Here is a 17,088-nt window from a genome sequence, read left to right on the forward strand (position 1 = left end):
AAACCTAATCTCCCAGGAAACGCCCAAAGCAAACCATAAACAATGAGAAGAATTACTCTTCCTGTACTTATGTCGGCATTGTGCCTTTTGTATTAAATCACGTCGCAATTTCAGTGTTTCATCGTCAATGTGAAGGTCCAAGGTATTGGTAAAGCTGCAGTAGTGCATGGGAATCATATACTGATCTCCCAGGAAACACCCCAAGCAAACCACAAACAATGAGAAGATTTACTCCTCTTGTACATAAGTCGGCTTTGTGCCTTTTGCATTAAATCCCGACGCAATTTCTGTGTTTCATCGTCAATGTGAAGGTCCAAGGGTTAGAGTAAAGCTGCAGTAGTGCATCGGAATCTGTTACTGATCTCCCAGGAAACGCTCAAAGTAAACCTCAAACAATGAGAAGATTTACTCTTCTTGTACTTAAGTCGGCATTGTGCTTTTTGTATTAAATCCCGACGCAATTTCTGTATCTCATCGTCAATGTGAAAGTCCAAGGGATAGAGTAATGCTTCTGTAGTGCATCGGAATCTAATACTGATCTCCCAGGAATCGCTCAAAGCAAACCACAAAAAATGAGAAGATTAACTCTTCTTGTACTTAAGTCAGCATTGTGTATTTTGTATTAAATCCCGTCGCTATTTCTGTGTTTCATCGTCAATTTCAAGGTCCACGGGATAGAGTAATGCTTCAGTAGTGCACCGAAAAATAATTCTGATCTCCCAGGAAACGCTCAAAGCAAACCACAAACAATGAGAGGATTTACTGTTCTAGTACTTAAGTCGGCATTGTGCCTTTTCTATTAAATCCCGACGCGATTTCTGTGTTTCATTGTCAATGTGAAGATCCATGGGATAGAGTAAAACTGCAGTAGTGCATCGGAATCTATTACTGACCTCCCAGGAAACGCTCAAAGCAAACCACGAAAAATGAGAAGATTTACTCATCTTGTACTTACGTCGGCATTCTGCCTTTTCTATTAAATCCCGACGCAATTTCTGTGTTTATCGTCAATGTGAAGGTTCAATGGATAGAGTAAAGCTGCAGTAGTGCATCGGAATACAATACTTATCTCCCAGGAAACGCTCAAACCAAACCACTAACAATGCGATGATGTACTCTTCTTGTATTTAAGTCGGCATTGTGCCTTTTGTACTAAATCCCGACGCAATATCTGAGTTTAATCGTCAATGTGAAGGTCCAAGGGATAGAGTGATGCTGCAAGAGAGCGTCGGGATCTAATACTGATCTCCCCGGAAACGCTCAAAGCAAACCACAAGCAATGAGAATATTTACTCTTCTTGCGCGTAAGTCGGCATTGTCACTTTCGAAAGAAATCCTGACGCAATGTCTGTGTTTCATCGCCAATTTGAAGGTCCAAGGGATAAAGCTGCAGTAGTGCATCGGAATCTAATACTGATCTCCCAGGAAACGCTTTAAGCAAATCACAAGCAATGTGAAGATTTACTCTTCTTGTCCTTTAGTAGGCATTGTGCCTTTTGTATTAAATCCTGACGCAATTTCTGGGTTTCATCGTTAATGTGAAGGTCCAAGGGATTGAGTAATGCTGCAGTCGTGCATCGGAATCTAATACTGATCTCCCAGGAAACGCTCAAAGCAAACTAGAAACAATGAGAAGATTTACTCTTCTTGTACTTGATCGGCATTGTGCATTTTGCATTAGATCCAAAACCAATATCTGTGTTTTATCGTCAATTTGAACATCCAAGGGATAACGCTGCAGTAGTACATCGCAATCTAATACTGATCTCCCAGGAAACGCTCAAGGCAAACCACAAACAACGAGAAGATTTAATTTTCTTGTACATAAGTCGGCATTGTGACTTTTGTATTAAATCCCGACGCAATTTCAGTGCTTCATCGCAATGTGAAGGTCCAAGGGATAGAGTAAAGCTGCAGTAGTGCATCGGAATCTAATACTGATCTCCCAGGAAACGCTCAAAGCAAACCACGAAGAATGAGAAGATTTACTCATCTTGTACATACGTCGGCATTCTGCCTTTTCTATTAAAACCCAACGCAATTTCTGTGTTTCATCGTCATTGTGAAGGTTCAATGGATAGAGTAAAGCTGCAGTAGTGCATCGGAATCCAATACTTATCTCCCAGGAAACGCTCAAACCAAACCACAAACAATCAGAAGATTTACTCTTCTTGTTTTTAAGTTGGCATTGTGCCTTTTGTATTGAATCCCAACGCGATTTCTGTGTTTCATTGTCAATGCAAAGGTCCATGGGATGCAGTAAAGCTGCAGTAGTGTATTGGAATCTAATACTAATCCCCCAGGAAACGCTCAAAGCAAACCACAAACAATGAGAAGATTAGCTCTTCTTGTCCTTAAGTTGACATTGTGCCTTTTGTATTAAATCCCGACGCCATTTCTGTGTGTCACCGTCACTGTGATGGCCCAAGGGATAGAGTAAAGCTGCAGTAGTGCATCGGAATCTAACACTGATCTCCTAGGAAATGCTCAAAGCAAACCACAAACAATTAGAAGATAGACTCTTCTTGTACTTAGGTCGGCAGTGTGCCTTTTGTATTAAATTCCGACGCAATTTCTATGTTTCATCGTCAATGTGAAGGTCCAAGGGATTGAGTAAATCTGCAGTGGTGCATCGGAATCTCAATACTGATCTCCCTGGATACGCTCAAAACAAACCACAAAAAATGAGAAGATTAACTCTTCTTGTACTTAAGTCGGCATTGTGTATTTTGTATTAAATCCCGTCGCTATTTCTGTGTTTCATCGTCAATTTCAAGGTCCACAGGATAGAGTAATGCTTCAGTAGTGCACCGAAAAATAATTCTGATCTCCCAGGAAACGCTCAAAGCAAACCACAAACAATGAGAGGATTTACTGTTCTAGTACTTAAGTCGGCAACGAGCCTTTTGTATTAAATCCCGACGCTATATCTGTGCTTCATCGTCAATGTGGAGGTCCAAGATATAGTGTAAAGCTTTAGTTGTGCATCGCAATCTAATACTGATCTACCAGGAAACGCTCAAACCAAACCACAAACAATGCAATGATGTACTCTTCTTGTATCTAAGTCGGCATTGTGCCTTTTGTATTAAATCCCGACGCAATAACTGTGTTTCATCGCCAATGTGAAGGTCCAAGGGATAGAGTAAAGCTGCAGTAGTGCATCGGAATCTAATACTGATCTCCCAGGAAATACTCTAAGCAAATCACAAACAATGAGAAGATTTACTCTTCTTGTACTTAAGTTGACATTGCGCCTTTTGTATTAAATCACGACGCCATTTCTGTGTTGCACTGTCAATGTGAAGGTCCGTGGGATAGATTAAAGCTGCAGTAGTGCATCGGAATCTAATATTGATCCCCCTGGAAACGCTCAAAACAAATCACAAACAATGTGAAGATTTTTTCTTCTTGTACTTAACTTGGCATTGTGCCTTTTGTATTAAATCCCGACACAATTTCTGTGTTTCATCGTCAATGTGAAGGTCCAAGGGATAGAGTAAAGCTGCAGTAGTGCATCGGACTGCAATACTGATCTCCCAGGAAACGCTCAAAGCGAACCACAAAAAATGAGATGAATTACTCTTCTTCTACTTAAGTTGGCATTGTGCCTTTTGTATTAAATCCCGACACAATTTCTGTGTTTCATCGTCAATGTGAAGGTCCAAGGGATAGAGTAAAGCTGCAGTAGTGCATCGGAAACTAATACTGATCTCCCAGGAAACGCACAAAGCAAACCACAATAATGAAAAGATTGACTCTTCTGATACTTTGGTCGGCAGTGTGCCTTTTGTATTACATACCGACGCAGTTTCTGTGTTCATCGTCAATGCGAAGGTCGAAGGGATAGAGAAAATCAGCAGTGGTGCATCGGAATATCAATACTGATCACCCAGGAAACGCTCAAAGCGAACCACAAAAAATGAGATGAATTACTCTTCTTGTACTTAATTCGGCATTGTGCCTTTTGTATTAAATCCCGACGCAATATCTGTGTTTCATCGTCAATGTGAAAGTCCAAGAGATAGAGTAAAACTAAATTAGTGCATCGGAATCCAAACCTAATCTCCCAGGAAACGCTCAAAGCAAACCAGAAACAATGAGAAGATTTACTCTTCTTGTAGTTATGTCGGCATCGTCTCCTTTGTATTAAATCCCGACACAACTTCTGTGTTTCATCGTCAATGTGAAGGTCCAAGGGATAGAGTAAATCTGCAGTAGTGCATCGGAATCTAATACTGATCTCCCAGGAAAAGCTCAAAGCCAACCACAAAAAATGAGATGAATTACTCTTCTTGTACTTAAGTCGGCATTGTGCCTTTTGTTTAGATCCCGACGCAATATCTGTGTTTCATCGTCAATGTGAAAGTCCAAGGGATAGAATAAAACTACATTAGTGCATCGGAATCAAAACCTAATCTCCCAGGAAACGCCCAAAGCAAACCATAAACAATGAGAAAAATTACTCTTCTTGTACTTATGTCGGCATTGTGACTTTTGTATTAAATCCGGAAGCAATTTCTGTGTTTCATCGTCAATGTGAAGGTCCAAGGGATAGAGTGAAGCTGCAAGAGTGCGTCGGAATCTAATACTGATCTGCCAGGAAACGCTCAAAGCAAACCACAAAGAATGAGAAGATTAACTCTTCTTGCACTTAAGTCGGCATTGTGACTTTTGAATGAAATCCTGCCGCAATTTCTGTGTTTCCTCGCCAATTAGAAGGTCCAAGGGATAACGCTGCAGTAGTGCATCGGAATCTAATACTGATCTCCCAGGAAACGCTCAAAGCAAACTATAAATAATGACAATATTTACTCTTCTTGTACTTCAGTCGGCATTGTGCCTTATGAACTAAATCCCGACGCGATTTCTGTGTTTGATCGTCAATGTGAAGGCCAAGGGAAAGAGTAAAGCTGCAGTACCGCTTTGGAATCTAATACATGTCACACAGGAAACGCTCAAATCAAACCACAAACACTGAGAAGACTTACTCTTCGTGTATTTAGGCGGCATTGTGCCTTTTGCATTAAATCCCGACGCAATTTCTGTGCTTCATCGTCAATGTGAAGGTCCAAGGGATAGAGTAAAGCCGCAGTAGAGATTCGGAATCTGATACTGATCTCCCAGAAAACGCTCAAAGCAAACCAAAAACAATGAGAAGATAACCTCTTCTTGTACGTAAGTCGGCATTGTGCATTTGTATGAAATCCGACGCAATTTCTGTGTTTCATCGTCAATGTGAAGCTACAAGTAATAGAGTAAAGCTGCAGTAGTGCATCGGAATCCAAACCTGATCTCCCAGGAAACGCTCAAAGTTAACCACAAACAATGAGAAGATTTACTCTTCTTGTACTTAAGTCGGCATTGTGCCTTTTGTATTAAATGCCGACGCAATTTCTGTGTTTCATCGTCAATGTGAAGGTCCAAGGGATAGAGTAAAGCTGCAGTAGTGCATCGGAATACAATACTTATTTCCCAGGAAACGCTCGGACCAAACCACAAACAATCTTAAGATTTATTCTTCTTGTTTTTATGTCGGCATTGTGCCTTTTTTAATAAATGCCGACACGATTTCTGTGTTTCATCGTCAATGTGAAGGTCCAAGGGATAGAGTAAAGCAGCAGTAGTGCATCGGAATCTAATACTGATCCCCCAGGAAACACTCAAAGCCAACCACAAACAATGAGAAGATATACTTTTCTTGTACTTAAATTGACATTTTACCTTATGTATTAAATCCCGACGCCTTTTCTGTGTTTCACCGTCAATGTGAAAGTCCAAGAGATAGAGTAAAGCTGCAGTAGTGCAACGGAATCTAATGCCTATCTCGCAGAAAACGCTCAAAGTAAACCACGAACAATGAGAGGATTTACTCTTCTTGTACTTAAGTCGGCATTGTGCCTTTTGTAGTAAATCCCGACGCAATTTCTGTGTTTCATCGTCAATGTGAAGGTCCAAGGGATAGAGTAAAGCTGCAGTAGGCATCGGAATCCAATTCTAATCTCCCAGGAAACGCCCAAAGGAAACCACAAACATTGAGAAGAGTTACTCTTCTTCTACATAAGTCGGCATTGAGCATTTTCTATTGAATCCCGAAGCAATTTCTGTCATTCATCGTCAATGTGAAGGTCCAAGGGATAGAGTAAAGATGCAGAAGTGCATTGGAATCTAATATTGATCCCCAGGAAATGCTCAAAGCAAACCACAAACAATGTGAAAATTTACTCTTCTTGTACTTAAGTCGGCATTGTGCGTTCTGTATTAAATCCCGACGCAATTTCTGTGGTTCATCGTCAATGTGAAGGTCTAAGGGATAGAGTAAAGCTGAAGTAGTGCATCGGAATCTAATACTGATCTCCCAGAAAACGCTCAAAGCAAACCAAAAACAATTAGAAGATTACCTCTTCTTGTACTTAAGTCGGCATTGTGCTTTTGTATTAAATCCCGTGACAATATCTGTGTTTCATCGTCAATGTGAAGGTCCAAGGGATAGAGTGAAGCTGCAAGAGTGCATCGAAATCTAATACTGATCTCCCAGGAAACGCTTAAATCAAATCACAAACAATGAGAAGATTTACTCTTCTTGTACTTAAGTCGGCATTGTGCCTTTTATATTAAATCCCGACGCAATTTCTGTGTTTCATCGTCAATGTGAAGCTCCAAGGGATAGAGTAAAGTTGCAGTAGTGCATTGGAATCCAAACCTGAACTCCCAGGAAGCGCTCAAAGTAAATCACAAACAATGAGGAGATTTACTCTTCTTGAACTTAAGTCTGCATTGTGCCTTTTGTATTAAATGCCGACGCAATTTCTGTGTTTCATCGTCAATGTGAAGGCCCAAGGGATAGAGTAAAGCTGCAGTAGTGCATCGGAATCCAATACATACATCCCAGGAAACGCTCAAACCAAACCACAAACATTGAGAAGAGTTACTCTTCTTGTACTTGATCGGCATTGTGCCTTTTGCATTAGATCCCGAACCAATTTCTGTGTTTCATCGTATATTTTAAGGTCCAAGGGATAATGCTGCAGTAGTGCATCGGAATCTAATACTGATCTCCCAGGAAACGCTCAAAGCAAACCACAAACAATGAGAAGATTTCCTCCTCTTGTACTTAAGTCGACATTGTGCCTTCTGTATTAATTCCCGACGCGATTTCTGTGTTTCATCGTCAATGTGAAGCCCAAGGGAAAGAGTAATCTAATACATGTCACACAGGAAACGCTCAAACCAAACCACAAACAATGAAAAGACTTACTCTTCGCGTATTTTGGCGGCATTGTGCCTTTTGCATTAAATCCCGACGCAATTTCTGTGCTTCATCGTCAATGTGAAGGTCCAAGGGATAGAGTAAAGCTGCAGTAGAGAATCGGAATGTGATACTGATCTCCCAGAAAACGCTCAAAGCAAACCAAAAACAATGAGAAGATTACCCCTTCTTGTACATAAGTCGGCATTGTGACTTTTGTATTAAATCCCGACGCAATTTCTGTGCTTCATCGCAATGTGAAGGTCCAAGGGATAGGGCAAAGATGCAGTAGTGCATCGGAATTCAATTCTGATGTCCCAGGAAACGCTCAAAGCAAACCACAAACAATGAGAAGATTTACTCATCTTGTACTTACGTCGGCATTGTGCCTTTTGTATTAAATTCTGACGCTATTTCTGTGTTTCATCGTCAATGTGAAGGTTTAATGGATAGATTAAAGCTGCAGTAGTGCATCGGAACCCAATACTTATCTCCCAGGAAATGCTCGAACCAAACCACAAATAATCTGAAGATTTACTCTTCTTGTTTTTAAGTCGGCATTGTGCCTTTTCTATTAAATCCCGACGCAATTTCTGTGTTTCATCGTCAATGTGAAGGTTCAATGGATAGAGTAAAGCTGCAGTAGTGCATCGGAATACAATACTTATCTCCCAGGAAACGCTCAAACCAAACCACTAACAATGCGATGATGTACTCTTCTTGTATTTAAGTCGGCATTGTGCCTTTTGTACTAAATCCCGACGCAATATCTGAGTTTAATCGTCAATGTGAAGGTCCAAGGGATAGAGTGAAGCTGCAAGAGTGCGTCGGGATCTAATACTGATCTCCCCGGATACGCTCAAAGCAAACCACAAGCAATGAGAATATTTACTCTTCTTGCGCTTAAGTCGGCATTGTCACTTTCGAATGAAATCCTGACGCAATGTCTGTGTTTCATCGCCAATTTGAAGGTCCAAGGGATAAAGCTGCAGTAGTGCATCGGAATCTAATACTGATCTCCCAGGAAACGCTTTAAGCAAATCACAAGCAATGTGAAGATTTACTCTTCTTGTCCTTTAGTAGGCATTGTGCCTTTTGTATTAAATCCTGACGCAATTTCTGGGTTTCATCGTTAATGTGAAGGTCCAAGGGATTGAGTAATGCTGCAGTCGTGCATCGGAATCTAATACTGATCTCCCAGGAAACGCTCAAAGCAAACTAGAAACAATGAGAAGATTTACTCTTCTTGTACTTGATCGGCATTGTGCATTTTGCATTAGATCCAAAACCAATATCTGTGTTTTATCGTCAATTTGAAGATCCAAGGGATAACGCTGCAGTAGTACATCGCAATCTAATACTGATCTCCCAGGAAACGCTCAAGGCAAACCACAAACAACGAGAAGATTTAATCTTCTTGTACATAAGTCGGCATTGTGACTTTTGTATTAAATCCCGACGCAATTTCAGTGCTTCATCGCAATGTGAAGGTCCTAGGGATGGAGTAAAGCTGCCGTAGTGCATCGGAATCTAATACTGATCTCCCAGGAAACGCTCAAAGCAAACCACGAAGAATGAGAAGATTTACTCATCTTGTACTTACGTCGGCATGCTGCCTTTTCTATTAAAACCCGACGCAATTTCTGTGTTTCATCGTCATTGTGAAGGTTCAATGGATAGAGTAAAGCTGCAGTCGTGCATCGGAATCCAATACTTATCTCCCAGGAAACGCTCAAACCAAACCACAAACAATCAGAAGATTTACTCTTCTTGTTTTTAAGTTGGCATTGTGCCTTTTGTATTGAATCCCAACGCGATTTCTGTGTTTCATTGTCAATGCAAAGGTCCATGGGATGCAGTAAAGCTGCAGTAGTGTATTGGAATCTAATACTAATCCCCCAGGAAACGCTCAAAGCAAACCACAAACAATGAGAAGATTAGCTCTTCTTGTCCTTAAGTTGACATTGTGCCTTTTGTATTAAATCCCGACGCCATTTCTGTGTGTCACCGTCACTGTGATGGCCCAAGGGATAGAGTAAAGCTGCAGTAGTGCATCGGAATCTAACACTGATCTCCTAGGAAATGCTCAAAGCAAACCACAAACAATTAGAAGATAGACTCTTCTTGTACTTAGGTCGGCAGTGTGCCTTTTGTATTAAATTCCGACGCAATTTCTATGTTTCATCGTCAATGTGAAGGTCCAAGGGATTGAGTAAATCTGCAGTGGTGCATCGGAATCTCAATACTGATCTCCCTGGATACGCTCAAAACAAACCACAAAAAATGAGAAGATTAACTCTTCTTGTACTTAAGTCGGCATTGTGTATTTTGTATTAAATCCCGTCGCTATTTCTGTGTTTCATCGTCAATTTCAAGGTCCACAGGATAGAGTAATGCTTCAGTAGTGCACCGAAAAATAATTCTGATCTCCCAGGAAACGCTCAAAGCAAACCACAAACAATGAGAGGATTTACTGTTCTAGTACTTAAGTCGGCAACGAGCCTTTTGTATTAAATCCCGACGCTATATCTGTGCTTCATCGTCAATGTGGAGGTCCAAGATATAGTGTAAAGCTTTAGTTGTGCATCGCAATCTAATACTGATCTACCAGAAAACGCTCAAACCAAACCACAAACAATGCAATGATGTACTCTTCTTGTATTTAAGTCGGCATTGTGCCTTTTGTATTAAATCCCGACGCAATAACTGTGTTTCATCGCCAATGTGAAGGTCCAAGGGATAGAGTAAAGCTGCAGTAGTGCATCGGAATCTAATACTGATCTCCCAGGAAATACTCTAAGCAAATCACAAACAATGAGAAGATTTACTCTTCTTGTACTTAAGTTGACATTGCGCCTTTTGTATTAAATCACGACGCCATTTCTGTGTTGCACTGTCAATGTGAAGGTCCGTGGGATAGATTAAAGCTGCAGTAGTGCATCGGAATCTAATATTGATCCCCCTGGAAACGCTCAAAACAAATCACAAACAATGTGAAGATTTTTTCTTCTTGTACCTAACTTGGCATTGTGCCTTTTGTATTAAATCCCGACACAATTTCTGTGTTTCATCGTCAATGTGAAGGTCCAAGGGATAGAGTAAAGCTGCAGTAGTGCATCGGACTGCAATACTGATCTCCCAGGAAAAGCTCAAAGCGAACCACAAAAAATGAGATGAATTACTCTTTTTCTACTTAAGTCGGCATTGTGCCTTTTGTATTAAAACCCGACACAATTTCTGTGTTTCATCGTCAATGTGAAGGTCCAAGGGATAGAGTAAAGCTGCAGTAGTGCATCGGAATCTAATACTGATCTCCCAGGAAACGCACAAAGCAAACCACAAAAAATGAAAAGATTGACTCTTCTGATACTTTGGTCGGCAGTGTGCCTTTTGTATTACATCCCGACGCAGTTTCTGTGTTCATCGTCAATGCGAAGGTCGAAGGGATAGAGAAAATCAGCAGTGGTGCATCGGAATATCAATACTGATCACCCAGGAAACGCTCAAAGCGAACCACAAAAAATGAGATGAATTACTCTTCTTGTACTTAATTCGGCATTGTGCCTTTTGTATTAAATCCCGACGCAATATCTGTGTTTCATCGTCAATGTGAAAGTCCAAGAGATAGAGTAAAACTAAATTAGTGCATCGGAATCCAAACCTAATCTCCCAGGAAACGCTCAAAGCAAACCAGAAACAATGAGAAGATTTACCCTTCTTGTAGTTATGTCGGCATCGTCTCCTTTGTATTAAATCCCGACACAACTTCTGTGTTTCATCGTCAATGTGAAGGTCCAAGGGATAGAGTAAATCTGCAGTAGTGCATCGGAATCTAATACTGATATCCCAGGAAAAGCTCAAAGCCAACCACAAAAAATGAGATGAATTACTCTTCTTGTACTTAAGTCGGCATTGTGCCTTTTGTATTAGATCCCGACGCAATATCTGTGTTTCATCGTCTATGTGAAAGTCCAAGGGATAGAATAAAACTACATTAGTGCATCGGAATCAAAACCTAATCTCCCAGGAAACGCCCAAAGCAAACCATTAACAATGAGAAGAATTACTCTTCTTGTACTTATGTCGGCATTGTGCCTTTTGTATTAAATCCCGTCGCAATTTCAGTCTATCATCGTCAATGTGAAGGTCTAAGGTATTGGTAAAGCTGCAGTAGTGCATGGGAATCATATACTGATCTCCCAGGAAACACCCCAAGCAAACCACAAACAATGAGAAGATTTACTCCTCTTGTACATAAGTCGGCTTTTTGCCTTTTGTATTAAATCCCGACGCAATTTCTGTGTTTCATCGTCAATGTGAAGGTCCAAGGGTTAGAGTAAAGCTGCAGTAGTGCATCGGAATCTGTTACTGATCTCCCAGGAAACGCTCAAAGTAAACCTCAAACAATGAGAAGATTTACTCTTCTTGTACTTAAGTCGGCATTGTGCCTTTTGTATTAAATCCAGACGCAATTTCTGTATCTCATCGTCAATGTGAAAGTCCAAGGGATAGAGTAATGCTTCTGTAGTGCATCGGAATCTAATACTGATCTCCCAGGAATCGCTCAAAGCAAACCACAAAAAATGAGAAGATTAACTCTTCTTGTACTTAAGTCGGCATTGTGTATTTTGTATTAAATCCCGTCGCTATTTCTGAGTTTCATCGTCAATTCCAAGGTCCACGGGATAGAGTAATGTTTCAGTAGTGCACCGAAAAATAATTCTGATCTCCCAGGAAACGCTCAAAGCAAACCACAAACAATGAGAGGATTTACTGTTCTAGTACTTAAGTCGGCAACGAGCCTTTTGTATTAAATCCCGACGCTATATCTGTGCTTCATCGTCAATGTGGAGGTCCAAGACATAGTGTAAAGCTTTAGTTGTGCATCGCAATCTAATACTGATCTACCAGGAAACGCTCAAACCAAACCACAAACAATGCAATGATGTACTCTTCTTGTATTTAAGTCGGCATTGTGCCTTTTGTATTAAATCCCGACGCAATAACTGTGTTTCATCGCCAATGTGAAGGTCCAAGGGATAGAGTAAAGCTGCAGTAGTGCATCGGAATCTAATACTGATCCCCCAGGAAATACTCAAAGCAAATCACAAACAATGAGAAGATTTACTCTTCTTGTACTTAAGTTGACATTGCGCCTTTTGTATTAAATCCCGACGCCATTTCTGTGTTGCACTGTCAATGAGAAGGTCCATGGGATAGATTAAAGCTGCAGTAGTGCATCGGAATCTAATATTGATCCCCCTGGAAACGCTCAAAACAAATCACAAACAATGTGAAGATTTTTTCTTCTTGTACTTAACTTGGCATTGTGCCTTTTGTATTAAATCCCGACACAATTTCTGTGTTTCATCGTCAATGTGAAGGTCCAAGGGATAGAGTAAAGCTGCAGTAGTGCATCGGACTGCAATACTGGTCTCCCAGGAAACGCTCAAAGCGAACCACAAAAAATTAGATGAATTACTCTTCTTCTACTTAAGTCGGCATTGTGCCTTTTGTGTTAAATCCCGACACAATTTCTGTGTTTCATCGTCAATGTGAAGGTCCAAGGAATAGAGTAAAGCTGCAGTAGTGCATCGGAATCTAAAACTGATCTCCCAGGAAACGCACAAAGCAAACCACAAAAAATGAAAAGATTGACTCTTCTGATACTTTGGTCGGCAGTGTGCCTTTTGTATTACATCCCGACGCAGTTTCTGTGTTCATCGTCAATGCGAAGGTCGAAGGGATAGAGAAAATGAGCAGTGGTGCATCGGAATATCAATACTGATCACCCAGGAAACGCTCAAAGCGAACCACAAAAAATGAGATGAATTACTCTTCTTGTACTTAATTCGGCATTGTGCCTTTTGTATTAAATCCCGAAGCAATATCTGTGTTTCATCGTCAATGTGAAAGTCCAAGAGATAGAGTAAAACTAAATTAGTGCATCGGAATCAAAACCTAATCTCCCAGGAAACGATCAAAGCAAACCAGAAACAATGAGAAGATTTACTCTTCTTGTACTTATGTCGGCATTGTCTCCTTTGTATTAAATCCCGACACAGCTTCTGTGTTTCATCGTCAATGTGAAGGTCCAAGGGATAGAGTAAATCTGCAGTAGTGCATCGGAATCTAATACTGATCTCCCAGGAAAAGCTCAAACCCAACCACAAAAAATGAGATGAATTACTCTTCCTGTACTTAAGTCGGCATTGTGCCTTTTGTATTAAATCCCGACGCAATATCTGTGCTTCATCGTCAATGTGAAAGTCCGAGGGATAGAATAAAACTACATTAGTGCATCGGAATCAAAACCTAATCTCCCAGGAAACGCCCAAAGCAAACCATAAACAATGAGAAGAATTACTCTTCCTGTACTTATGTCGGCATTGTGCCTTTTGTATTAAATCACGTCGCAATTTCAGTGTTTCATCGTCAATGTGAAGGTCCAAGGTATTGGTAAAGCTGCAGTAGTGCATGGGAATCATATACTGATCTCCCAGGAAACACCCCAAGCAAACCACAAACAATGAGAAGATTTACTCCTCTTGTACATAAGTCGGCTTTGTGCCTTTTGCATTAAATCCCGACGCAATTTCTGTGTTTCATCGTCAATGTGAAGGTCCAAGGGTTAGAGTAAAGCTGCAGTAGTGCATCGGAATCTGTTACTGATCTCCCAGGAAACGCTCAAAGTAAACCTCAAACAATGAGAAGATTTACTCTTCTTGTACTTAAGTCGGCATTGTGCTTTTTGTATTAAATCCCGACGCAATTTCTGTATCTCATCGTCAATGTGAAAGTCCAAGGGATAGAGTAATGCTTCTGTAGTGCATCGGAATCTAATACTGATCTCCCAGGAATCGCTCAAAGCAAACCACAAAAAATGAGAAGATTAACTCTTCTTGTACTTAAGTCGGCATTGTGTATTTTGTATTAAATCCCGTCGCTATTTCTGTGTTTCATCGTCAATTTCAAGGTCCACGGGATAGAGTAATGCTTCAGTAGTGCACCGAAAAATAATTCTGATCTCCCAGGAAACGCTCAAAGCAAACCACAAACAATGAGAGGATTTACTGTTCTAGTACTTAAGTCGGCACTGTGCCTTTTCTATTAAATCCCGACGCGATTTCTGTGTTTCATTGTGAATGTGAAGGTCCAAGGGATAGAGTAAAACTGCAGTAGTGCATCGGAATCTATTACTGATCTCCCAGGAAACGCTCAAAGCAAACCACGAAAAATGAGAAGATTTACTCATCTTGTACTTACGTCGGCATTCTGCCTTTTCTATTAAATCCCGACGCAATTTCTGTGTTTATCGTCAATGTGAAGGTTCAATGGATAGAGTAAAGCTGCAGTAGTGCATCGGAATACAATACTTATCTCCCAGGAAACGCTCAAACCAAACCACTAACAATGCGATGATGTACTCTTCTTGTATTTAAGTCGGCATTGTGCCTTTTGTACTAAATACCGACGCAATATCTGAGTTTAATCGTCAATGTGAAGGTCCAAGGGATAGAGTGATGCTGCAAGAGAGCGTCGGGATCTAATACTGATCTCCCCGGAAACGCTCAAAGCAAACCACAAGCAATGAGAATATTTACTCTTCTTGCGCGTAAGTCGGCATTGTCACTTTCGAATGAAATCCTGACGCAATGTCTGTGTTTCATCGCCAATTTGAAGGTCCAAGGGGTAAAGCTGCAGTAGTGCATCGGAATCTAATACTGATCTCCCAGGAAACGCTTTAAGCAAATCACAAGCAATGTGAAGATTTACTCGTCTTGTCCTTTAGTAGGCATTGTGCCTTTTGTATTAAATCCTGCCGCAATTTCTGGGTTTCATCGTTAATGTGAAGGTCCAAGGGATTGAGTAATGCTGCAGTCGTGCATCGGAATCTAACACTGATCTCCCAGGAAACGCTCAAAGCAAACTAGAAACAATGAGAAGATTTACTCTTCTTGTACTTGATCGGCATTGTGCATTTTGCATTAGATCCAAAACCAATATCTGTGTTTTATCGTCAATTTGAAGATCCAAGGGATAACGCTGCAGTAGTACATCGCAATCTAGTACTGATCTCCCAGGAAACGTTCAAGGCAAACCACAAACAACGAGAAGATTTAATCTTCTTGTACATAAGTCGGCATTGTGACTTTTGTATTAAATCCCGACGCAATTTCAGTGCTTCATCGCAATGTGAAGGTCCAAGGGATAGAGTAAAGCTGCAGTAGTGCATCGGAATCTAATACTGATCTCCCAGGAAACGCTCAAAGCAAACCACGAAGAATGAGAAGATTTACTCATCTTGTACTTACGTCGGCATTCTGCCTTTTCTATTAAAACCCGACGCAATTTCTGTGTTTCATCGTCATTGTGAAGGTTCAATGGATAGAGTAAAGCTGCAGTAGTGCATCGGAATCCAATACTTATCTCCCAGGAAACGCTCAAACCAAACCACAAACAATCAGAAGATTTACTCTTCTTGTTTTTAAGTTGGCATTGTGCCTTTTGTATTGAATCCCAACGCGATTTCTGTGTTTCATTGTCAATGCAAAGGTCCATGGGATGCAGTAAAGCTGCAGTAGTGTATTGGAATCTAATACTAATCCCCCAGGAAACGCTCAAAGCAAACCACAAACAATGAGAAGATTAGCTCTTCTTGTCCTTAAGTTGACATTGTGCCTTTTGTATTAAATCCCGACGCCATTTCTGTGTGTCACCGTCACTGTGATGGCCCAAGGGATAGAGTAAAGCTGCAGTAGTGCATCGGAATCTAACACTGATCTCCTAGGAAATGCTCAAAGCAAACCACAAACAATTAGAAGATAGACTCTTCTTGTACTTAGGTCGGCAGTGTGCCTTTTGTATTAAATTCCGACGCAATTTCTATGTTTCATCGTCAATGTGAAGGTCCAAGGGATTGAGTAAATCTGCAGTGGTGCATCGGAATCTCAATACTGATCTCCCTGGATACGCTCAAAACAAACCACAAAAAATGACAAGATTAACTCTTCTTGTACTTAAGTCGGCATTGTGTATTTTGTATTAAATCCCGTCGCTATTTCTGTGTTTCATCGTCAATTTCAAGGTCCACAGGATAGAGTAATGCTTCAGTAGTGCACCGAAAAATAATTCTGATCTCCCAGGAAACGCTCAAAGCAAACCACAAACAATGAGAGGATTTACTGTTCTAGTACTTAAGTCGGCAACGAGCCTTTTGTATTAAATCCCGACGCTATATCTGTGCTTCATCGTCAATGTGGAGGTCCAAGATATAGTGTAAAGCTTTAGTTGTGCATCGCAATCTAATACTGATCTACCAGGAAACGCTCAAACCAAACCACAAACAATGCAATGATGTACTCTTCTTGTATTTAAGTCGGCATTGTGCCTTTTGTATTAAATCCCGACGCAATAACTGTGTTTCATCGCCAATGTGAAGGTCCAAGGGATAGAGTAAAGCTGCAGTAGTGCATCGGAATCTAAACCTGATCTCCCAGGAAATACTCTAAGCAAATCAAAAACAATTAGAAGATTTACCCTTCTTGTATTTAAGTTGACATTGCGCCTTTTGTATTAAATCACGACGCCATTTCTGTGTTGCACTGTCAATGTGAAGGTCCGTGGGATAGATTAAAGCTGCAGTAGTGCATCGGAATCTAATATTGATCCCCCTGGAAACGCTCAAAACAAATCACAAACAATGTGAAGATTTTTTCTTCTTGTACTTAACTTGGCATTGTGCCTTTTGTATTAAATCCCGACACAATTTCTGTGTTTCATCGTCAATGTGAAGGTCCAAGGGATAGAGTAAAGCTGCAGTAGTGCATCGGTCTGCA

Source organism: Schistocerca serialis, chromosome 7 (genome assembly GCF_023864345.2).
Source record: "Schistocerca serialis cubense isolate TAMUIC-IGC-003099 chromosome 7, iqSchSeri2.2, whole genome shotgun sequence".
Lineage (NCBI taxonomy): Eukaryota > Metazoa > Arthropoda > Insecta > Orthoptera > Acrididae > Schistocerca > Schistocerca serialis.